This window comes from Protopterus annectens, chromosome 4.part1, assembly GCF_019279795.1.
Source record: "Protopterus annectens isolate FY-2018-M chromosome 4.part1, PAN1.0, whole genome shotgun sequence".
Classification (NCBI taxonomy): Eukaryota; Metazoa; Chordata; order Ceratodontiformes; family Protopteridae; genus Protopterus; species Protopterus annectens.
In genome coordinates, this window is record NC_056734.1 from 110,278,845 (window position 1) to 110,303,845 (window position 25,001).

The window sequence follows — 25,001 nt, forward strand, 5'->3', positions numbered from 1 at the left end:
AAGCCGCCTTACTTGATCTTCCATCCAGACCGTGTGTACCTCAGGATCAATCCCTCTTTTCTTCCTAAGGTAGCTTCGGAAGCAAACATTAATCAGTCCATCAACCTCCCCGTTTTCTTTCCTAAATATCAGAATAAAGGCGGGTGCAAGCTGCACTCATTGGATGTTCACAGGCAGCTTAGTTTTTATCTTAACAGGACAGCTGGTCACAGGCAATCCGACCAATTGTTCATTTCCTTTGCCAAATTCAATCTGGGTAAACTAAATTCCAAAGTCTCCTTGTCACGCTGGATTTCCTAGTGTATTCTATTAGCTTACCAAGCTTCCGGGAGGTCCGCCCCTGTTGGAGTCCATGCTCATTCAACCCGGTCTGTTTCTACCTCAGCAGCCTTTAAGGCTAGGATTCCTCTGGATGACATTTGTTCAGCAGCCACTTGGGCTTCATCTCATACCTTTATTTCTCATTACAAGCTGGATATCACGTCTAGAGGTAGAGCATCCTTTGGCTCTGCGGTGCTCCGGAATATCCTTCCATGACGGCCGCCCAAGATTCAGGTAGCTGGGCACTCTGTCCCACAGGTTGCTGACAAATGAATCTCCTACTTCAGATTTAGAAGTTATGTACTTACCATAACGTTCCATCTGAGTAGGTGGATTCATTTGTCTGCAACCATCCCGCCCTCCTTATCCCCCTGGCCTTGTCGGTTTCCTGCATAGAATGTGTTACCCTGTGATTAGGGTATTTGATACAGGGCAAACTCGATCTGAGGTCATGTAGGGAGAGCAGGGCATTATGGGTGAGGGGAGGAGCTAGGAGCTCGGATCCATAGCTGGATAAACCATGCCGGTTCGGATCAGATATCGGATCCATAACCCACAGGTTGCAGACAAATGAATCCACCTACTCAGATGGAACGTTATGGTAAGTACATAACTTCTAATTCCACACCAGAGGTTAATTCTTCGTTGGTCATATCTGACCACAAGCTAATCACCCTAGACATTCACATCTTGCCCCCACCCCCAACTAGGGAAACCACCATAAAAAACTTCTCCAAAGCCAACTTCACACTTAAGACAGAAGTGGCAAACTTCATGACATCCATGCAGACAGACAATAGAGGTATGACTGCTGAATCCTACACAGATGCACTTTATAAGCACTTACACGAGTGCATGGATCATGCTATCCCTAATAGAACCAAGATGCTATCCTCCAAAAAAAGGAAGCCAATCTGGTGGTTCTCAGCCATAACAAACTCTACAACAGAAGAAAGAAACTGTTGGAAAAAAGAGTAAAATCCTATGACTGGAGGAACTCCGTGGTCAACCTCAGTAAGAAGCTGAGATCCCTCATAAAATCCTCCAAAGCTACTTACGAAAACAAAATTGCCACTGACTCTGAAGACAACCACAAAAAAGCATTCTATAGCTATGTCAAGAATCTCAGTGGCAACACTCAGATCTGCTCAGAGTTACAGCATAATGGCACTAAATATACAGACCCAACTGATTTTGCCAACATCCTGGCAGATAGGTTCAGTGCTATCTTTACCCCCCTCTCACCCCCTAGAGGGCCCATCTCTATACTGGAAGAATGCAAAGTTCCTGTAATCACGGCTGCACAGGTAAAAAACGCACTCCCCAAAGCCAAGAACACAGCATCCATGGGACCTGACAATATCCCAGGCTGTGTTCTACATGAACTACAGAATGAACTGGCATCCTGCCTAAGTACCATGTTCAGTCTTAGCCTCACCTCAGGGTTTGTGCCCACTGAATGGCGTCCTGCGACGGTTATCCTACTCCACAAAGGGGGAGCCACGACAAACCCTGGGAACTACCGCCCCATTAGCCTGACGAGCCTGTTCTGCAAGGCCATGGAACGTATCATCATGGGACTCATAAACAAAGACATTGGTAAACTCCAAACTCTGGACCCTACCCAGTTCGGTTTTCTAAAAGGCAGATCATGTCTGCTAAACCTGATTGACTTCTTTGAAGCAGTCACCAAAGCCATAGATGAGGGTAAGGTGGTTCACACAGTTTATCTAGATCTCGCCAAGGCTTTCGAAACCACCCCCCCACGCTGGAATTATAGATAAGGTCACTAAACTAGGTATAAATCCCTGTGTCACAAGATGGTTTGCCAACTGGCTCACAGACAGAACCCACACTGTGAAAGAAGCATACTCCAAATCCGACTTCAGACCAGTGACAAGTGGAGTACCACAGGGTTCAGTCCTGGGTCCTCTACTGTTTGGTTTCTACTTCTCTGAAGTACAGGCTAACACAGAAGGTCTTTGGCTAACAAAGTTTGCAGATGACTGCAAACTAGGAGCCGTAATTGAAACTTCTAACGATGTGGACATACTACAAAAGGGCCTCACTGAGACAGTTGCCTGGTGTCAAAGCCATGGCCTGAAGCTCAATGCCAAGAAGTGTATTGTCATCCACTTTGGTAAAAACTCTGTACCCATGAACTACCACATAAGTGGTAGTCTACTTAACGCCGAAAGTGTGATAAGTGACCTTGGGATACAGGTGGACAGTAGTCTCTCCTTTGATAATCACATTGCCACAGTGGTCAGGAAATCCTTCTACATGGCTCACCTCATCACAAAAGGTTTCTCATACAGAAAAAGAGGTCATTGTTCCCCTCTACTCATCACTCACTAGGCCCATTATAGAGTACAACGCCCCTTTTGGTATGTACCTCACAAGATATCTACAACTGGAAAGGCCACAGAAATACCTCTCAAAGAGGATTACTGGACTCAAACATATGCCCTACGCAGACCATCTCAAAATACTCCAGCTTTACTCCGTCGCATATCGCCTACTCAGAGGCGATCTCAGCCTAACATCCAAAGCTATGTCAAGCCCAGAGCTGTTGGACATGCTCCACTTAAAGAAATCCCAATCCCTCCGAGCTACGTGCTCTAGGTACCTAAACCTTGTCGCCACAATAAACAGAACACGCTAGAGGGATAGATTCCTGTCCCAAAGACTTCCCATACTCTGGAACAGACTACTTATCTTTGTCAAACAGAGCTCCTCAGTAGCACTCTTCAAGAAAAATCTTGATGATTGTGGGAAATAGGAAATTCACCTCTGGGATCACTTCTGTGGCTCTGCTCGACAGGGGTACAGGAAAATAATTTTCTTGGGTGGCAAAAGCCAGGGTTCACTTTTGGCTAGATTTATATAGGCCCTAGGGCTAATAGCGTAGTACCTACCTACCTATGAACCTGATGTCATTTCATTTGAAGGCATTGTGGAGATCCATAAGCAGAAAGGTGGTTGGTCTCATAATCCTTACCCTGAGGAGTCAGTATTTCTGGAAGCTTTTGGTGCTGGCCCCCATCTACATCTTGGGAGATTCCTCCAGCCAGTAAGCTCATTGACTTAGTCTCTCTCCAGGCATGGAAGGAACTGAAGTCTGTTGAACCAGTCCCACAGCCAGATAAGATTTTGGCTCTTCCAAAAGTCAAACCTCATGGGAGCAAAGGATTCCCTGTGGATGCAGTGGTTGTGGCAGCAGCCACTAAAAAGGAGCTAGCAGAATAGAGGTCCTCTATCCATCCCCCTAACAGAGAGTCCAGGGCATTGGAAAGGTTTGGAAAGTGCGTATTTGTTTCAGTGATTTTTGCCTTGAGGTCCCTGAATTATTTGGCGCACTTTAGAAGACTGCAGAGGTATTTGACCAAGGAGCTGTCAAAATTCCCATGAGTCCATGTCTGCAGAGGACTATAAAAAAATCATCCTTGCAGCTGGCCATTCTGTTATCGGTTTCTGATTCGTCCATGAGGTTGATTTCCCCTGCTGCACTGTAGGTGGCTGGTTCAGGTGTTGCTGTAAGGAGGTGCACCTAGATGCGGCTGTTTGACTGCAGAGCCTTTCAAGTCTTCTTTCGATGGAACATGCTTGTTTGTTCCAGCCTGTGAAAGAAACACTTTCCCACAGTGAACAGAAAGGGAAGAGCCTGTGCCATTGAAATTTGCTTTTCTACCCATCAGTGATCCTTTTCACTGAATCAAAGAGGAGGCAAGAGAAAGCCATTCTGTAAATCCCAGGGATCTTTCTGGGATTCATGCTGAAACAACTTCAGAAGCAGAGGAGGGAGTTCAACTGGAAGACGTCATCCCTGCAGCATAGGAGGCCCACAAAGCAAGTTTTCAAGATTCCTTTCCGGATAGACTCTTTTGGCACTCCTGAATAGCTGCCAGACTGCTCGCCTCTGTGGAGGTAGTCCAGGGACGCTTGTTCTTGTACCCATCCACATGGACTGCTATAACAAAATATTCTTGGGTGCTAAAAATAATATCTTATTTCATGCCATTTTCCCAGATGCCCACATCCAAAAGAAGAAAACTTCCTGACATCCCACCCAGTCAGAGAGAAGCTGCACTCAAGAGATTCAGAAGCTGTTGGGCATGAGTCATCCAGGAGGTTTTAACAGACCAAAGAGGATTCAAAACTTAGTTGAGATTCTTTAGTTCCAAACAAGACAAGGGACTCGAGACCAATTTTGGATCTTAGCAGTCTGATCTAGTATGTGATAAAATCAAAGTTCCGATTGGTCACGGTTCAGTCCATTTCACCTCATTTACAGAAAGATGATTGCATGTGCTCAGTCGGGAACCGTACTATCATATCAAAATAAACAGTCCTGAAGATCCTTGGGCCTTCTGTTGGGAGCCAGTCACCATCAGTTAAGAGCCCTGCCCTTTGAACTCACCCACCTGGGTGTTTACCGAATATATGACAGTGGTGGCAGCTCACCTAAGACTGCAAGCATTCCGAGTGTATTTAGAAGACTGTTTCCTCACCACTCCAGACAGGCATCATCTAGAACAGTCCAGGAACTATTTGCTCCAAGTTTGACAAACACTAGGCATTACAGTCAACATTTCCAAATCCAGACTATAACTGGTAGAGAGCCTGGGTCCATTGGTGCTCCTTTAAACACAATAAGTCAGATTACTTCTCATCTTATAGATAGTCAAGTCCCAGGTTCAACAGATTCTTTCTCATCCTACTTCCCCAGCCAGAATTGTCATTCAGGCTCTAGATGCCATGGCAGCATCTATAGTCTTAGTTCCATTAGCACGTAATTGTGTGTGTTCTTCAATGGACTGTACCTGTTCAATGGTCTATTCTTCAACATCTTTTGTCCTTCCCAGTCAACCTTACTCCCATATGCAGAAACCATCTTTGTTGGTAGATCTCGTTAGACAACATTTATAGGTTGACCCTTTGTTCGGTCTCCGCCCAGTGACCACGGACACCTCCCAACTGGGAGGGTGGCATTTCTTGGGAAGAAAGGTCCAAGGTACATGGTCCTCCCCCCAGAGAGACCAGTTCACACACCAGCATCTTGGAGATGAAAGCAGTCCTTTTAGCATTGCAGGCATTTTAAGATGCTCTCCATCTAGGGGCTACTGCAGTTCAAACTAACATGTCAGTAGTCTGGTACATCAAAACTCTATTTTATCTTCTGTGTTGAGAAGCTGTGTGTGTGTGTGTGTGTGTGTGTCTGTGTGTGTGTGTCAGTGGGCAATTTCTTCCAACCGCTTTCTAGTGCACATTCAAGGGAAATCCAGCATGCTAGTTGACACACTCAGCAGGGCCATTTTGATGCGTCATAAGTGATCTCCCAACTGATTAGTGGTGGAACAGATTTTCCATTGTTGGGGCCAACCTCGCTGCAGTCTCTGCAGCTCCGTACAACAACAAATGCAGTCGATACTTTGCCCTTATCCCTCCTTTGGGGGTTCACCAAGAGATGCTGTAGTCCACATTTGGCCCTCTGATCTCCTTTACGCCGATCCCTCAGTACCTCTGTTTTCAAATTTCTTACAGAAAGCCAGTCTGTTGAAGAGCTTGTTATCCTCATTACTTCTTTTGAGTCTTGCCATGTGTGGTTCCCCTTCCTTTGGTCTCATCTTCATTAGCCTCCTTGGATACTGGACTGCAGTCCAGGATCTACTGTCACATCCCTTGGGTAAAACATCCCAATATCCCAGGCCTCAAACTATCCACATGGTTTCTCCTTGTCCCATCAATAGCTAGACCGCTCAGGCTTTCTTCCCAGCTTCATCGTATACTTTTGTCTTCCCAGAAGAGGTTCCACTAAGGATTTACAAGAGTAAATGGAAGAGTCTCAATTTGGCCATGAAAATGACATTGAACTTTTTACTGCCCCTAGTTCTTCAGTGCTGGAGGTTTTAGCTCTTTTGTTTACAAGTCTTCTTTCCTAAATTTTCAAATAAGGAAGAATACATGCTACACTTCTTAGATGTACATAGACAACTACATTTCTTTTTACATAGCACAAAAGATTTCAGAAAAATGGACCATTGTTTGTCTCATTCAGTAAGCAGCCTGGGATCTCCAGTTTCTCAAGTTACCTTGGCCAAATGGATAACTAATTGCATTTCCTTGATATATTCCCAGCAAGGTCTCTCCCTGCCAAAACCACCCAAGGCTCATTCAGCTAGATCCATGGCCACCTTATCTGCATTCTGGTCTAGAAATTCCATTGACATTTGTGCAGCAGCCACCTGGTCTAACACTCATACCTTTATTACTCATTATCAATGAGACATAATTTCCAGAAGTAGAACTGCTTTTGGTTCAGCAGTTCTCCCAGCATACCACCCAAGATTCCCATAGGTGAACACTCTTGTCCCATTTGTTGAAGCATGAAAAGGACATCATCCAATACTAAAGTAATGTGCTCACCATAACTATGCATGTATGTTGTCCATTTTCATTCTTCAACTCCCTCCCACCTTCTCCCTTTCTGTCATTTCTGGAGTGACCTGATGGACTTTTTGGAACCTATTGATGTTCGTCGTGTTTCACTGTTGCCGTCGTCACACTTGGCTTATCCTGCCAGGGTTAGCACTCAGCCCGAATACCAGAGACTTCGTATTTCTCCATCGGTTGCTGTCTCTTCAGGACTGGCATCAGGTATAAAAACAGGCAGCCAACGCCATTATATCAGTCTTTCTTGCCAAAGAGCCCGAAGTAGAAGCAGTTTGCATGACTGCCGGCCACTACCTGAGTTTTTGTTTCCAAAATTGAATCATCCTGAAGTCTTCTAAAGCTAAGTACCCTGTTGGGGATCCTTTTTTCTTGCTCTAACCGATGTCAGAAAAAGTAAATAATTGTCTTGCCTGTGGAAAGCAAATACCACACCAAGATTTCCATTCTTAATGCATCACCTGTTTAGACCCAGACCACGACGTACCTCGCTGTTGGTTTTCTGCTTTGTTCCACGCCCGAACTATTCGTCGTCAGGCCCTTGTTGTAACTAAATATTTTCATTCTCGATCTCCATATTCCGAAATGGTTTCGGTAAACCATTCAACTACCAATCTTCCGAAAAAATGTAAGGATAAAGAAAGACAGCACAAGTCCAAAACTGCTGATGATGCTTCCGTTAAGCTAGTTGCTAGTCAGCTGGTACTCGGGTGCTTTTGCAGCCCCTGATGCCTGCTTCGATGGATTCGCAGGCTGCTACCGAGACCCGTTTGGAGTCCGGTATGCTGCAACACTCTTCTTTGACTATGGAATCTGCAGATGATTCTACCTTGGATGGGTCCAGAGCCGCTGTGCAGGCACCGGCTTCTGAGGAAGTTCTTTGCATTACCAATATTCAACACAAACCAACTTCTTTTGTGTCTTCAGTTCTTTCTAAAACTACCGAGTTTCTAAGGTCAAGAGTACAATCTACGCCTAAAAAAATGACAACCCAAGCTCAAGCACCTGCTTCCTTGCCACAATCTCAAATGCGTAAAATGGCAGAAGACCTGATCATGCTGATTAGGGGAAGTCAGCCTTCCCCTCCTAAAAGAAAGAGACCTGTCCCCAGCAGCTTTAACTGACCAAGAGTCCGATGACTCTGAGGTTTCTCAATATGAAGACATGACTTTATCTGCCTGTGAGGATTCAGATGCAGAGGAATTCATTCCTTCTGCTTCCCCTCCAGAGGATTTTTCTTTTGGTGAAACCCTACATACTTTGACAGAACATTTCCACTAGGAATGCCAGGATTATCCTCAGTCCAAAAAGACTCGAGAATTTTTAGATTTACCACAGCACAGACCCTTAGCTATCCCTCCTATTCTAGATGTTGTGGATGATGTCTTTATGGAATCCAGTCTAACTCCTGATACTTTCCTGCTCCAAGAAAACCAGACAGGTACTATAGAGTCCCTGACTTTCTCAAATTTCTTTTCAAAAATCGTACTGCTGACCCAGAGGTCATCTCCCAAGAACCTAAAGGAATAAAAGCAACTACAGCTAAGAATCCCGCCCCTTCGGACAGGGATTCCCAAGCTTTAGACAGATGGGGTAAAAAAGTATACACCTCTGCAACTCTCGCCATTAGAGCATTGAATTGTCAGTTCCACATGCTGAAATAGCAGCAACATACTATGAAACTTAAGCAAAAATTATCTACCTTTCCTGACTGTGCAGAAAATAAAGAATTACAGGAGCTTATGCATTCTGCAGGCCAAGTCAGCAAGCATACTCTGCAATGTGGGTTTTGACGCCCTAGAAGCATCTTGCAAAGCAGCAGTCACAGGTTCTGTACTTAAGGCATGCCTGGTTTAAGGAGCAAACCTTGCCAGACCATATCAAATCAAATTTACTGAACACTCCTTTGAACAAGGACAGTCTGGCACCAAAGCAGAAGAGGTTTTAAAAAAGATGGAAGAAAAGGCTAAGTCTATGCAGACATTCAAAGATTTTTTGCAAGTGCAGCTTCCAAGATTCAGTAGGCATTGCCCCTCAAAACATTAGTCCTTTCCAGCCCCCTCAAGGCCATCTCAAACCTAGACCCAGGGGAAACAGACCCCTCAGATTATAGTCTCAGGGTATGCAGAGATCTAAGCAATGGAGTACCTCTGCTACTAAAACAGAGTGTGCTAAGCTCCCCCTTTATGGAAAGAATTCACAATGACTTCTCAACTCCACTCCTCACCTCTGCCCAGTTGCTTGTGCCCCTAGGAGGAAAACAGAGGAAAACTTGCCCACCATGCAAAAAAACTGGACCTCCATCACTAACGATTGATGGGTCCTCAACATAGTAACCCAGGGGTACAAATTTTATTTCCACATGCTGCCAACCCCAAAAGGGTTCCCAGACCTTTCTCTAAACCAGTGGACAGAGGCACAAAACCAAGTTCAGTCCCTGCTCTCCATAAGGGCAGTTCAGCCTGTTCCTGCAGAACAGATAGGCCAAGGTTTTTATTCCAGACTTTTCCTGGTACCCAGAAAAGAGGGCATCTGGCACCCAGTCTTAAATCTCTCCATTCTAAACACCTTCCCGGTGGTACCAAAATTCAAAATGCTCACCCTACAGCAGCTTCTCCCTATGCTGTCCAAAGATGCCTGGTTAGCCACCCTAGACCTAAAGGAAGCTTATCTGCACATCCCTGTCAGGGACTCCTGCAGGAAATATCTACATTTCAGGCAATATCAGTTTTCTGCACTTCCCTTTGGCTTATCCATTACTCCTAGAGTTTTCACAAAATGCCTGGCTCCAGCCATTGCCTATTGCAGACAGAGAAAGATTCAAATATACTCTTGGATGATTGCTTGATTCAGACAGTCAGGAAAACCTGTTGCAGCACCTGACATTTGTAAAGGACTTTCTAACCTCCCTGGGGTACACTATCAATGAAAAGAAATCAAAACTAGTCCCCAGTCAAACAATTGTATTCCTGGGAGCAAGCTTGGACACAGCAACCCAGATGGCATTCCTTACTCCAGAAAAACAACCCTGTCTGACAGGCTACTTCACTCAAATGGCCACCAGAACTCAGCTATCCGCAAGGAAAATCCTGCAGTCCGTAGGGTTCATGGCCTCCTGCATTCTTCTAATTCCATATGCCAGACTGCATATGAGGAAACATCAATGGTACTTAAAAAGTCTTTGGTGCCAACATTCTCAGGGCCTGGAAACTGTCATAGCTATCATACCTTGTCTTAGGACAGAGTTTCTTTGGTGGGCAGCAGCATGCAACCACAACAAGGGACTTCCCTTTTCACAACCCCACACCACCCAGACCCTAACCACAGATGCATCAGACTATGCCTGGGTGGACAGCTGGATGGCAGGTGTATTCAGGGACACTGGAGCCCAAACCAAATTCATCTGCACATCAGCCAAAAAGAGTTGCTTGCTGTTCAGCACGCTCTGACAGCTTTCAGATCCCTACTCTCACCAGGGCCCCTTTTAATAAAAACCGACACCACCACAGTGATGTGGTACATCGACAAGTGGGGGGAACCCACTTTTACCCACTCTGCAGGCTAGCCATGACCCTGTGGAACATGGCCTTGGCTATGCATATTCACCTGCAAGCTCAATTCCTGCCAGGCAAACAAAACTCTCTTCCTGACTTAAGCAGAAATTTCCTAGACCCACATGATTGGCAATTAGACCACAACACCTTCAGCCTTCTAACCCAGAAATGGGATACCCTGAAGGTGGACCTGTTTGCCTCCCCCTACAATCACCAGCTCAGCAAATTCTGCACCAGGGTACCTCACAGCAAGGCCTGGAAAGTGGATGCCCTATCCTTCCAGTGGGCAAACCTCTCAATCTGTGCATTTCCCCCTCTGTCTCTTCTTACAAGAGTACTACTCAAGATAAGGCAGGAAAGACCAAGGGCAATCCTGATTGCCTCAGACTGGCCACGCCAACACTAGTACCCACTACTGCTCAGTCTGTCCCTACCCCAGATCCCAACCCTCTTCACACAGCAAGAGGGACAGATCTTGAATCCACAATTGCAATCCCTGAACCTCGTAGCCTGGCTTATCCCTTGAATTCTACTCCAAAAGGTATTGCTCCTGGATTCACTCTAAAGGAGCAGATACAGTACAGCCCTTCTTACCTCTCATCCTGGATTTACCTAACAGACCTACTCCACAGAGGCCTATCCTTCCATTAAGATCCATGCCTCTGCCATCTCTGCTCATTACAGCACTGAGCCACCTCTCTTCTCTCATCCTCTTATCAAACAGTTCCTGAGAAGGGCTAACAATTTAAGGTCACCAAGAAGAGCCCCCACCCCTGCTTGGGACCTTGGTTTTGTGTTGGAAAAGCTTGCACTACCTTTGAGCCTGCAGCATCAGCAGAGATAAAATTCCTCTCTTGGAAAACAGCCTTACTTCTGGCCATCATTTCAGCTAGAAGAGTGTTTGAGCTACAAGGACTTATGGGTGTGGAACCCTTCATTATTTTTCATGCTGGCAGGGTCTCCCTCAGGATCAACCCTACCTTTATGCCTAAAGTGGTGTCCAGTGTGGCTCTCAACCAATCTATCCATTGCCCACCTTTTTCCCTAATCCTCAAAATAAGTGGGAAAGGATCCTGCACTCTTTAGATGTGTAAAAAGGCAAAAACCACAGCCACCGAGCCCGAATGAATCACGTCAGAGAGAAGAGCAACCAGGATGATGTTTCGTCAAGAAAAGAAGTTTAATATTTCATCAGAAGTAGTAACGCAATTAACAGCACGTTTTCGTCTATCAGCTTAACACTTCACAATAAAAACAGCTGTGTTTTATACTCTCCTTCCCCAATACACATTCAGATCAACCAATCAGTATAAACCATCTTAATGATTACTTAAAAAACTTGTATTTTATTACCTTTGAATGAAAAATAACTTTTTAAAAAACGATAAAAATACACATTTGTTTGTGTATAGATCCATAAAATACTAGGGTCTTTTAGTATATAAAAATGATATATATATTTGTTTGTTAAAATAAATCATTAAAACATCATAAAATACATAAAGTTAATACTGTAAACCTTGTGCATTAAATACTGTTCCTAAAGTATCTAGCACCATCTAGTGGTGTTTCTTGGTAACTTAACCAATATATAAAAAATTTTTTGATGATGACTTGAATGACATACCAAATTGAAATAAATTACATTTTCATATTCAACATTCTGACCAAAATGTAAACTTGAGAGGTTAAAAAGGTTATATTTAAAGCTTTGCAGCTCTAAGTTTTAAAACAGGTGCTAGGGATACCATGTCATTAAGCCCTTTATTCCTAATTGCATCTAAAACCACTTGCCAATATAGTTCACGATATTCAATATGGGTCTCCCATATACCACCTCTGGGGCTAGTGGGTACTACCTCCATGACAAAAAATTGATATCCATTAGTTTCAGATTTCAAAGCATGTTTACACAGTGCATTTTTTTCATTATGAACTCTAATATCGTACACATGCTCATAAATTCTCTGCTTGAGCTTCCTTTCGCTTTTCCCTATATAAAATGCATCACATTTTTTGCAAGTGGCAGTATAGATAATACCTTTCGTGTCACAATTTACAAAGGTGTTCAAAAAGAGCTTTGGTATCCCTAGCTTTCAAGTCAAAACTGTCCCCACAGATTAGGTATGTGCAGTAACTGCATCTACCACATTTAAACACCCCTTTCTTAGGTTTGTTGTTCTTGTTAGTAAATCTGTCATTGGAACCGTGTTCCAAAATGTTCTTGATAGTCTTGCCTTTTCTATAAGTAAAGGTTAGTTCATTTTCAAAGATGTAGTCTAGATCGGAAACATTTTTCCATTCTCTCATAAACATCTTTCTAATACAGGCAGATTGTCCATCAAAGGTAGTAATCAAACCAGCCCCATATTTGTGAGAAGTCTGTTTTCCTGTTGTTTCTAATTGAGAAATAGCAGTCTTACCTAATATAGGGGCAAAGGTATTTTCCCTTTTAAGATTAACCTCTTCTAAAATGTGATTGAATAACTCTTGCGGGTAGCCCCTACTAATAAACAATCCCCTAAGGTAGTTGACCTAAGAATTTGGAATTATTTTTCAAGGGCAATATGAAGGACCCTGATTTATTTAATTTAAGACTCAAAAGTACATTCAATCCTCCCATACACCCCCAACTCAAAAATTTTGAGTTGAAAATAGAAAAAGAAATTAGATCACTGGTTGCGGGTAAATATATACATTCTAATTTAACATCAGCAGAAATGGCTACATTAAAAGACATTAGTAATAATCGTGGTTTAAGAGTGATGAAACCCGACAAAGGTGGGGGAATAGTTGTAATGGAATCCATACTATACGAAGGTAAAATGATGAATTTACTTAATGACACAGAAAAATATTCAAGGGTTTCCATTAATGAAATAAATATAGCCCACAGGAAAATTCAAACAACTTTATACGATATGTTAATGGACGGGTCTATAGATGGTGATACATACAAGTACCTCAATGTGGAGAAACCCAAGATACCCTGTATCTTCGGTATACCTAAGGTACACAAAGACTGTTTAGACCCACCTCTTAGGCCCATTGTATCAGCCGAAGGTTCTATGACTGCACCCCTAGCCAAATATGTGGATCAAAAGTGTTTTGGGAGGTATCAACCACATTTTAAAGGACTTTGGGATTTTTTAAGGAAACTGCAACCCTCTATTTTTTCTGACAGTTTGTCATTTGGCACAATGGATGTAATAGATTTGTTTGGAAGTATTCCACACGAGGTGGGTTTATATTGGTTTGAACAAATGTTGGTTGGCAGTCACAAGCTTGAACAAATTGATTTTAGGAACATACTCACCCTGATGGAAATTGTGCTCAAGAACAACTTTTTATATTTTCAGGGAGAGTATTTCAAACAGGAAAAAGGTGTAGCTATGGGGGCACATTGTGCCCCGAGTTACGCCAACATCATTATGGCCTACTGGGAACAAAAATTTCTCTTTAATTGTTCCTTTAGTTGTCAATGGGCCTTATACACCAGATTCTTGGACGACTTGTGTTTTTTTTCTGGCTAGGAGACTATGATAGTTTCTACCAGTTTTTTAAGTATGTCAATGGGACTACAAGTTTCTTGAAATTCACACAACAATTTGACCAGAATGAATTGAAATACCTTGACGTTTGTATAGGCAAGTTGCATGGTGCATTTACATCAAGGGTGCATAGAAAGGATACATTTTGTAACTCCTACTTGCACTATACTAGTTGTCATCCACCCCACCAAAAGAAAGGTATAGTGAAAGGGACAGCTTGTGCGTCTCAGCAGGATGACATCCGATAACCACACATTTTTGGAAGAGGTCAACTACCTTAGGGGATTGTTTATTAGTAGGGGCTACCCGCAAGAGTTATTCAATCACATTTTAGAAGAGGTTAATCTTAAAAGGGAAAATACCTTTGCCCCTATATTAGGTAAGACTGCTATTCCTCAATTAGAAACAACAGGAAAACAGACTTCTCACAAATATGGGGCTGGTTTGATTACTACCTTTGATGGACAATCTGCCTATATTAGAAAGATGTTTATGAGAGAATGGAAACATTTTTCTGCAGTTTCCGATCTAGACTACATCTTTGAAAATGAACTAACCTTTACTTATAGAAAAGGCAAAACTATCAAGAACATTTTGGAACACGGTTCCAATGACAGATTTACTAACAAGAACAACAAACCTAAGAAAGGGGTGTTTAAATGTGGTAGATGCAGATGTCCTTCAAGAATGCAACTGCAGTCATAACATGTGGGTTGTCCTGCCTCAGGCAGCCCTCGGTCGGCAGGATTCCAAAGTCTGGGTCCGACGTCGGCTGATGTCGCATTTCTCTCCAACGTCAGAGCGGCTGGAGTACATAAGCATCAGCCGACGCCATTTTCTTCAGTATTTCTTGCCACGCGGTGCCCGAAGCAGAAGCAGTTCGCAAATGCCGGTCTGTCAGCTCCTGTATTCTTCGAATCCGAAGTCATCAAAAAAGCTAAGTACCCCGTTGGGGCCCTTTTCTTGCCTCAGCCGATGTCAGAAATTACTGAAAAAGTTAATAATTGTCTGTCTTGTGGTAAACAAATACCTCATAAGGATTTCCACTCTTACTGTCTTCCTTGCCTTGGCCCAGACCACGACGTCTCGGCCTGTGTCGCCTGTGCTCGCTTCAACAAGCGCACTCTCAGTTGCCGGGCGGAGTTCGCTGAAGACTTTTTCGGCGAAAAATTCGCGTATACAATGCCGTCGGAGCTTCCGACATCGCAAACCCCCAAGAAACGAAAAGACCGGGACCGACATCCTCGGCCCGCGTCTACCACCGACTCCACGCCAAAACCTACCGCAAGTGCTCCGGTTCCCTCTGAGACGGTTATCCAACCGCTCCGAACCGAAGACACCGCATTACCGATGACTCCGATACCAGATCTGACGCCAGTTATAGATTTTCCTCCGGATACTGAAACCGAGGAAATGCCAGAGACCATTGCTGTAGATAAGGTCACTCCTGCACGTGGAGCTGCCAGGCCTCCTATGGCCATGTCTATTAAGGCCTACACTCGGGCTAAAGCAGCCAGCAATACTAAGCACCTTACAGCAAAAACCTTGCCTCAAACTACTCCTGAGACACAAATCATGTCTATGGCCGCAGACTTAATTTCCATGATTAGAGGTTCACAGGCCCATCCTGAGAGAGCATCCCAGCCTCCTCCGGATAAGAGACCCCGGGTTGATCCCTCTGAACCTATCCCTACAGATGATGACTCTGAGGACTCTATCCACTCCGAGGGCCAGGAAGACCTCTTTCAGACCTATGAGGATTCTGATGCAGAGGATTCCATTCCCTCGGCCTCCCCTCCTGAGGATATTTCTTTTGGGGAAGTTCTGCATACCATGAGGGAACATTTCAAGTGGCAAGGCCAGGAATATTCTGATTCCAGAAAGCGCCTTCGAACCTTCCTTAAAAATCCCCAGCACAGGCCCCTAGCTATTCCTCCTGTGCTTGATGTTTTGGATGATCTTTATTCTGACTCCAGTGTTACCCCTGATTCTCTTCCTCCTGCCCCAGCCAAACCAGACAGATATTACAGGGTCCCTGACACACATTCCCATTTGTTCAGGGCCCATACTGTTGATTTAGAAACTATTTCTCAGGGACCTAAGGGTGTTTCAGCTTCCACCTCTAAAAATCCCTTGCCTTCCAACAGGGAAGCTAGGTCATTAGAGAGATGGGGGAAAAAGGTGTACACCTCCACCACTTTATCTATGAGAGCTTTGAATTGCCTTTTTCATATGTTACAATATCAGGATTACCTGTTAGATGATTTACAGAAAACATTGGCTTCTCCTGACCCTTTAGACAGGAAGTCTTTGCAAGAAGCTGTACATAATTCTCAGCAAGTCAGCAATTACTTTCTGCAGTGTGGGTATGATGCATTGGAAGCTTCATGTAGAGCAGCTATGACAGGGGCAGTCATTCGCAGACATGCATGGTTAAAAGAACAACTACCAGATCATGTTAAGGCAAAAATTCTGGATGCACCCTTGGAAAAGAAGCTTTTTGGTGCTAATGCTAAAGATGTGTTAAAGTCCATCGAGGAAAAAGCAAAATCAGTTCAGACGGTCAAAGATTTCCTCCAGGTTCAGCCCCCCAGATTCAGCAGGAATTGGCCTTCAAAGAACTGGTCCTTTCCTAATCCTGAAAAATTTCAAAGGGGCAAAAACAGGCGTGGCCGAGGAAGAGGACAACACAGAGGTTCCTACAGGGAACGACAATGGCAGCCAGCAACCCAAAGAAGTGTCACAGGGGTCTCCCCCGCCCCTCAGACACAATCTCAATGACTTTCCTCTACAACCGCCAACCAAGGAGCAAACAGAAGCACCCTTGGGCGGAAAATTATCTCTGTTTTCAGACAATTGGCACAGATTGACAAAAGACAAATGGATTTTGGACATTATAGACCATGGTTACAGGTTCCATTTTCACACCTTACCCAGAAAACAGGGCATGATAAACCTACCACAAAACCAGAGGGCTGAGGCTATCAAGCAAATTTCTCTGCTGGCTCAGATAAAAGCAACAGAAAGAGTACCACAACAAGAACAAGGCCAAGGGTTCTACTCAAGACTGTTCCTTGTGCCAAGAAAAGAAACTCAATGGAGACCAATACTGGATTTGTCCGCATTAAACACTTTTCTCATACTACCAAAGTTCAAAATGCTGACTCTACAGCAACTCCTTCCCATGCTGGGCAAGGGGTCTTGGCTGATTACTCTGGACCTCAAGGAGGCATACCTGCATGTCCCTATCAGACACAGCTGCAGAAGATACCTCAGATATCTTGCAGGGCCAGAGCATTATCAATTCTCAGCATTGCCATTTGGCTTATCTACTGCGCCCAGAGTATTCACAAAATGCCTGGCTTCAGTAATTGCTCATTGCAGGCTCCTGGGAATCCAAATCTACCCGTACCTGGACGACTGCCTTATACAAGCGGACAACAAACTGATGTTGACAAAAAACTTGAACTATGTCATACAATTATTTCAGGCTCTGGGATACACAGTCAACTTTCAAAAGTCAAGACTTCAACCATCCCAGCAAATAACCTTCTTAGGAGCCAATCTGGACACAGCCTCTCAAATGGCTTACCTAACAGAAGACAAGCAAGAGAAGTTAACTCATTATTTCAAGGGTTTGGCAAAACTCACCCAGATGACTGCAAGGAGATTCCTACAGGCACTGGGTTACATGGCATCCTGCATTCTCTTGGTTCCATTAGCAAGACTACACATGAGAAAGCTTCAATGGTACTTAAAAAGCCTATGGTCTCAGCACAACAACTTAGAGGCAACCATACCGCTCATTCCATGCCTACAAAAGGAATTCCTATGGTGGGCCTCGGTAAGCCAGGCAAACACAGGTATGTCATTCAAAAAACCTCAGATAACACAGACCATGACCACAGACGCCTCAGATATCGGATGGGGGGTGCATATGGAAGGCAGATGCATACAAGGACAATGGTCTCCAAAGGAAACACATCTGCATATAAACCAAAAAGAAATGCTGGCAGTAATGCATGCCATCGAGGCCTTTCGACAACAACTTCAACAAGGCCATTTACTGATACGGACAGACAACACCACTGTGATGTGGTACATAAGCAAGGGGGCACCCATTCCTACCCCCTTTGCAGACTGACAATGAATCTTTGGGAAAAAATCACTGAGCCTGAACATACATTTACAATCCCAGTTTGTTCCAGGCAAAGACAATGTACTGGCAGACAGCCTAAGCAGGAATTTCATAGATCCTCACGAGTGGAGGTTACACCCAAGGATCTTCACACAACTCACCTCAACATGGGGCAGGCCAGAAGTAGACCTATTTGCCTCTCACCTCAACCACCATCTGCAAAAATTCTGCTCAAGGACGTACCATCCACAAGCTTGGAAAATAGATGCTCTTTCATTCAACTGGAACTGCCTAAAAATCTATGCATTCCCACCTCTGCCACTGATGACCACAGTACTACTGAAGATCAAAGCAGAGAGACCCAAGGGGATTCTAATAGCTCCAGACTGGCCAAGACAACACTGGTACCCGCTACTTACGGAGCGTATGTCAAAACAAGAAGTGGGCCCTTCCCCCATGGCCCCTTCTTTTGACTCAGCACAACTTCAAAACAGTGCATCCAAACCTTCAGACACTGCAGCTGACAGCCTGGGAGATCCCATGAATAACCTCAATCTATCTCTCTCTAAGGAAGTTCAGAGGATACTAACAGAAGCTCGAAGACCATCCACCAGAAAGGTTTACTTGGCAAAATGGAAGAGATTCAGCATTTGGAACACCAGCAAGGGTAATGATGCATCAGTATTGAACATCCCACTCATCCTGGAATATTTGGCAGATATGCTTCAGAATGGACTCTCATATTCTTCCATAAAGATACATGCTTCAGCTATTTCAGCTAGATATAACACTGATCCACCTGTGTTTTCACATCCTTTACTAAGGCAATTCCTTAGGGGAATCAAGAACATTAAGCCACCAAGAAAGGCTCCAGTGCCAGCTTGGGACCTCAACTTTGTCCTAGAAAAACTGACTTTACCTCCTTTTGAACCAGCAGCTTCAGTGGACTTACAATTCCTCTCATGGAAGACAGCTTTCCTGTTGGCAATTACCTCAGCAAGAAGGGTTTCGGAACTACAGGCCCTAATGGCAATACCACCGTTCATAATCTTTCACCGAGACAGGGTCTCCTTAAGAACCAACCCTACTTTTATGCCAAAGGTGGTATCTAGGGTTTCTTTAAAACCTGCCTGCTTTCTTCCCCAATCCTGAAAACAAAGGGGAAAGACTGCTACATACCTTGGACATTCACAGACAACTTCGCTACTACCTGGACAGAACCAAGAACAGTAGGAAGCCTGATCAACTTTTTGTAGCTTACGCCCCTGGAGTACAAGGGAAAGCAATTTCAAAACAGACTATTTCAAAATGGATTGGGCATTGCATCAGATTTTGTTATTCCTTCCATGGAAAGACTGTCCCAGTCAGTCAGACCACACTTCACCAGAGCTACAGCCACCTCAACAGCATTCTTAAGAGGGGTGCCTACAAAGGACATTCTAGAAGCTGCTACGTGGAGCTCCGTGCATACATTCTCCAAACACTACAATCTCCCTCTATACTCCAGATCCAGAGCAGGCTTTGCTTCGGCAGTCCTGCAGGGTTTGATTGCCACACCATCTCTTTCCTAGAGCATTCCTCCTCCCCCAGCTAAGCTATGGTATTCTACCCACATGTTATGACTGCAGTTGCATATCTATCGGACATCTACATTTATGGTAGGTACAAAACTGTACTTTACTGCACATACCTAATCTGTGGGGACAGTTTTTACTTGAAAGCTAGGGATACAAAGCTCTTTTTGAACACCTTTGTAAATTGTGACACGAAAGGTATTATCTATATTGCCACTTGCAAAAAATGTGATGCATTTTATATAGGGAAAAGCGAAAGGAAGCTCAAGCAGAGAATTTATGAGCATGTGTACGATATTAGAGTTCATAATGAAAAAAATGCACTGTGTAAACATGCTTTGAAATGTGAAACTAATGGATATCAATTCTTTGTCTTGGAGGTAGTACCCACTAGCCCCAGAGGTGGTATGTGGGAGACCCATATTGAATATCGTGAACTATATTGGCAAGTGGTTTTAGATGCAAGTAGGAATAAAGGGCTTAATGACATGGTATCCCTAGCACCTGTTTTAAAACTTAGAGCTGCAAAGCTTTAAATATAACCTTTTTAACCTCTCAAGTTTACATTTTGGTCAGAATGTTGAATATGAAAATGTAATTTATTTCAATTTGGTATGTCATTCAAGTCATCATCAAAAAATGTTTTATATATTGGTTACGTTACCAAGAAACACCACTAGATGGTGATAGATACTTTGGGAACAGTATTTAATGCACAAGGTTTACAGTATTAACTTTATGTATTTTATGATGTTTTAATGATTTATTTTAACAAACAAATATATATATCATTTTTATATACTAAAAGACCCTAGTATTTTATGGATCTATAAGCAAACAAATGTGTATTTTTATCGTTTTTTAAAAAAGTTATTTTTCATTCAAAGGTAATCAAATACAAGTTTAAGCAATCATTAAGATGGTTTATACTGATTGGTTGATTTGAATGTGTATTGGGGAGGGAGAGTATAAAACACAGCTGTTTTTATTGTGAAGTGTTAAGCTGATAAAGTTGAAGACGAAAACGTGCTGTTAATTGCATTACTACTTCTGATGAAATATTAAACTTCTTTTCTTGATGAAACATCATCCTGGTTGCTCTTCTCTCTGACGTGATTCATTTTGGCTTGGTGGCTGTAGTTTTTGCCTTTTTACTAGTTTATTTTCTGCCACTTGCTGCTTTATTCTGTTTATTGGTTCAAATGGAGCTTCCACCGAGCGCAGATCACGGATCAAGGGGTTCCGAGGCAGGAGAGCTTCGCAAACTGATTGGGCAGTTAACGCAACTAGTGGAACTGTTAACGCCCATCAGTCTATCTATGGCAAAGAGTGTTTCGCCGAGTTTACTTCCAGGGAATCAGGAAGTTATACAACAAACTGGTGCTAAGGGTAAAAATACTGTTTCTAATTCAAAACCTGTGGATACGTGTGGTGAAGAACCTGAGAATGTCAACACTAGCCTCGATGGCTTTCCCAACATCATACTTGATTACTCTAATGAAGGAAACGTTTCAGCGACTGGCACGAGGGGTCAGAGAAGCCAGATGCAGAGGCTGCCAACTAGTGGAAACATTAACAAGACCAATACAGGTATACAAAAGTTGGTTACAGATATTTTAAACACCAAATATGACTTTAGCCACGAGCATGATAAACTGAAACACAATGCAGACTATAATACTATGCTCAGTGATTTGGACTTTTTCCTGTTTAAATATAAGACCCTTGACATGGATAATTCTTACCTCAAGCATTGTTTGTCTTTAAATATAGTCCCAAAGGGGTTACGGGTGTGCAAATACCCAAACAATGTTTTTGAGGGGACAGAATTTTGCAATGAGTTAATTGGTATTTTTGACCGATGTGGCTTTGACATTATGAAAGCTATTATTAAAAACAATGAAATGCTAATGGACAAACTGTTTCAAGACATTGACAATATCAATAAAGCTATATTAGGTGATTTGATGTATACTGTCGAAGCAGAGAGGGTCAAATATCACAGTTTGCTTAAAAATGGCTCTGTCCTTGTACTAAACCGCCCTAATCATAAAGTCCCTAATCTCCCTCATGCCATTCCCTAATGGCCTCTCTCTCTTCTCATATCTCTCCATATCACTACAACTCTCATCTCCTCCTGTATATTGTTTTTAATGAATTCATATTTCTGTTCTTTGCATATCATGGAAAAGTCAATTTATTTGTATGTCTTATTTCTGTCTATTACTATTATGCTACCAAGAATTTATCTGTATGTAAGTCTATGTGTTATTTGTTTTTTTTTGTGTGGAGCTTTTCTCCCCGGGCCTCCGCTGAAAATGGATATGCATCCAGTTGGACTAACCCGGTAAACAAATGTAAAATAAATAAATAAATAAAATGTTGAATTAAAATGCAAAGAGGTACAAGACAGGAAAATTAGTAAAATTAAGAGAGATTTAGAGGAATATAAGAGCAATACACACTATCCTAAGCCCAAGACTACATTTAGAAAAGGGTTTGGCAATTGGGCTAGGGAGCATAATGATGAACAGGTTTGGACTGAAGAGGACAACACTGAGCAGGCCAATGACAATAATGGTTTCCCCCGCCCTAAGGAGATCTGAAAGGTTAATGAATCAAGAGAGAGTAGTGTACAACTCAAAAAACTACAGGGGCAGGGGGTGGAGGCCGTTAGGGCAAAGGAATCAAGCTTGGCAATAACTGATACCATTACCAATGTTATGTCTACTTGGACTTACAATGATTTTAATATATTTAATTATTCAAACATTAAAATTGACAAAACTTGGTTTAACCTGTTCTCCAAGGGATTCACCTTTATTCCTAGACAGAAAACTGACATCTTCAGGCTGTTAGTTGACATTAAGTTGTTCATAAGTAAAAAGAATTTGGAATTATTTTTCAAGGGCAATATGAAGGACCCTGATTTATTTAATTTAAGACACAGAAGTACCTTCAATCCTCCCATACACCCCCAACTCAAAAATTTTGAGTTGAAAATAGAAAAAGAAATTAGATCACTGGTTGCGGGTAAATATATACACTCTAATTTAACACCAGCAGAAACGGCTACATTAAAAGACATTAGTAATAATCGTGGTTTAATGGTGATGAAACCCGACAAAGGTGGGGGAATAGTTGTAATGGAATCCATACTATACGAAGGTAAAATGATGAATTTACTTAATGACACAGAAAAATATTCAAGGGTTTCCATTAATGAAATAAATATAGCCCACAGGAAAATTCAAACAACTTTATACGATATGTTAATGGACGGGTCTGTAGATGGTGATACATACAAGTACCTCAATGTGGAGAAACCCAAGATACACCCTGTATCTTTGGTATACCTAAGGTACACAAAGACTGTGTAGACCCACTTCTTAGGCCCATTGTATCAGCCGAAGGTTCTATGACTGCACCCCTAGCCAAATATGTGGATCAAAAGTGTTTTGGAAGGTATCAACCACATTTTAAAGGACTCTTGGGATTTTTTAAGGAAACTGCAACCCTCTATTTTTTCTGACAGTTTGTCATTTGGCACAATGGATGTAATAGATTTGTTTGGAAGTATTCCACACAAGGTGGGTTTATATTGGTTTGAAGAAATGTTGGTTGACAGTCACAAGCTTGAACAAATTGATTTTAGGAACATACTCACCCTGATGGAAATTGTGCTCAAGAACAACTTTTTATATTTTCAGGGAGAGTATTTCAAACAGGAAAAAGGTGTAGCTATGGGGGCACATTGTGCCCCGAGTTACGCCAACATCATTATGGCCTACTGGGAACAAAAATTTCTCTTTAATTGTTCCTTTAGTTGTCAGTGGGCCTTATACACCAGATTCCTGGACGACTTGTGTTTTCTGTGGCTAGGAGACTATGATAGTTTCTACCAGTTTTTTAAGTATGTCAGTGGGACTACAAGTTTCTTGAAATTCACACAATTTGACCAGAATGAATTGAAATACCTTGACGTTTGTATAGGCAAGTTGCATGGTGCATTTACATCAAGGGTGCATAGAAAGGATACATTTTGTAACTCCTACTTGCACTATACTAGTTGTCATCCACCCCACCAAAAGAAAGGTATAGTGAAGGGACAGCTTGTGCGCCTCAGCAGGATGACATCTGATAACCACACATTTTTGGAAGAGGTCAACTACCTTAGGGGATTGTTTATTAGTAGGGGCTACCTGCAAGAGTTATTCAGTCACATTTTAGAAGAGGTTAATCTTAAAAGGGAAAATACCTTTGCCCCTATATTAGGTAAGACTGCTATTCCTCAATTAGAAACAACAGGAAAACAGACTTCTCACAAATATGGGGCTGGTTTGATTACTACCTTTGATGGACAATCTGCCTATATTAGAAAGATGTTTACGAGAGAATGGAAAAATTTTTCTGCAGTTTCCGATCTAGACTACATCTTTGAAAATGAACTAACCTTTACTTGTAGAAAAGGCAAGACTATCAAGAACATTTTGGAACACGGTTCCAATGACAGATTTACTAACAAGAACAACAAACCTAAGAAAGGGGTGTTTAAATGTGGTAGATGCAGTTACTGCACATACCTAATCTGTGGGGACAGTTTTTACTTGAAAGCTAGGGATACAAAGCTCTTTTTGAACACCTTTGTAAATTGTGACACGAAAGGTATTATCTATATTGCCACTTGCAAAAAAATGTGATGCATTTTATATAGGGAAAAGCGAAAGGAAGCTCAGGCAGAGAATTTATGAGCATGTGTACGATATTAGAGTTCATAATGAAAAAAATGCACTGTGTAAACATGCTTTAAAATCTGAAACTAATGGATATCAATTCTTTGCCTTGGAGGTAGTACCCACTAACCCCAGAGGTGGTATGTGGGAGACCCATATTGAATATCGTGAACTATATTGGCAAGTGGTTTTAGATGCAAGTAGGAATAAAGGGCTTAATGACATGGTATCCCTAGCACCTGTTTTAAAACTTAGAGCTGCAAAGCTTTAAATATAACCTTTTTAATCTCTCAAGTTTACATTTTGGTCAGAATGTTGAATATGAAAATGTAATTTATTTCAATTTGGTATGTCATTCAAGTCATCATCAAAAAATTTTTTATATATTGGTTAAGTTACCAAGAAACACCACTAGATGGTGCTAGATACTTTAGGAACAGTATTTAATGCACAAGGTTTACAATATTAACTTTATGTATTTTATGATGTTTTAATGATTTATTTTAACAAACAAATATATATATAATTTTTATATACTAAAAGACCCTAGTATTTTATGGATCTATACGCAAACAAATGTGTATTTTTATCGTTTTTTAAAAAGTTATTTTTCATTCAAAGGTAATCCAATACAAGTTTTTTAAGCAATCATTAAGATGGTTTATACTGATTGGTTGATT